Here is a 1,340-nt window from a genome sequence, read left to right as displayed (position 1 = left end):
GCCCAAAGCTGAGCAGTAAACTCACAAAAACGACTGAAACAACATCTCATAACATGAGAGAGTCAAAAGCAACAGCCTAAATAATCATGGTTATCATGAACCAAAAACGACCGAAACAACAATCCATCTGAGAGAATCAGAAACCACAGCCGACATAGATAATCATGGTTATCTCCCGTGCAGCTACACAAACATAACAACCAGCATTTACGGCTGCTCATACACACACACACACACACACACACACACACACACACATAAATGCAGCAGCCTAGCTCCCCGTGAAGAACACAGGAAACCACTGTGCATCATCAGGCAAGAGCTTCCATTCTGCAGAGCTAGTTGGCATGCACATTAAAAAAATACTAGGAGCCTCACTGTCAATGGGATATTTGCATCCTCATTCATATCTTTGCTTCGAAAGAACACAAAAGATCACATGGTCAATTTAGCCACATTGACATTGGCAATAACATAATCAGCTCAAGAGGATTAAACAAAACAAAGCAGCAGTGACAAAACTCAAGAGACATTGCAGTTAATTACTCCAACATGTTAATATAATATCCATTATGTCCACAAAGGATGTATGTACATCTAAGCACACCAAGCAGCACCACTCCTAGTTGCATATCACGAACAAACCAACGAACGAAAATTGGCTGGCAGACTCTGTTAACCCATACTGAATTTAGGAAAGGCGGCTTGAGCTGGCTGGCGATCGCTCACGAGACGGTCGGCTTCACCGCCACCGGCTTCGAGGGCTCCGTCCCGAGCACCGCTGCGGACGTCGACATGCCGCCTCCATTGACGGCCGACGGGTACTGTGGGAGCAGGCCGGTGTAGTAGACGGCGCGGCCGTTGCTGTCGTACGCCACCTGCGGGTAGCCCTGACCCCTGAGTGCTCGACAGGGCAGGGGCCGGTGCGGTGCCGTTCCCGTTGGCATTGCCGTTGTTGTGCGGGACGGCGTAGTAGGAGGTGCCGCCGGGGTTGGCGCTGGTGTAGTAACCATGGGGCGGCGCCGGGATGAAGAAGAAAGGGCCAGGGTCAGCGCCAGAGCCAGGCGCAACGGATCCATACCTGCCAGGCACCGGCAGGAAGGCCGCCGCAGGGGGAGCCGATGATGGAGGCGGGACTGGAGGCTTCTCCGGGAACTTGGTAACATAGTACTCTGCTGCTGCGGTCGGGGTGGCGGTGGCTGGAGGGTAGGCGCGGGTGAGGAAGTCGTCGCTGCCGTTCCTGGACAAGGGCGCTGGGACAGGGGCAGCCGGCGGCGGCATGAAGCCGTAGTCGAAGCTGAAGAGGTAGTTGGGGCCGGTCTTGGACGCCACCAAGACGG

The sequence above is a fragment of the Triticum dicoccoides genome, chromosome 4B, assembly GCF_002162155.2.
Source record: "Triticum dicoccoides isolate Atlit2015 ecotype Zavitan chromosome 4B, WEW_v2.0, whole genome shotgun sequence".
Taxonomy (NCBI): domain Eukaryota; kingdom Viridiplantae; phylum Streptophyta; class Magnoliopsida; order Poales; family Poaceae; genus Triticum; species Triticum dicoccoides.
Note: the sequence above shows the minus strand (reverse complement) of the source record.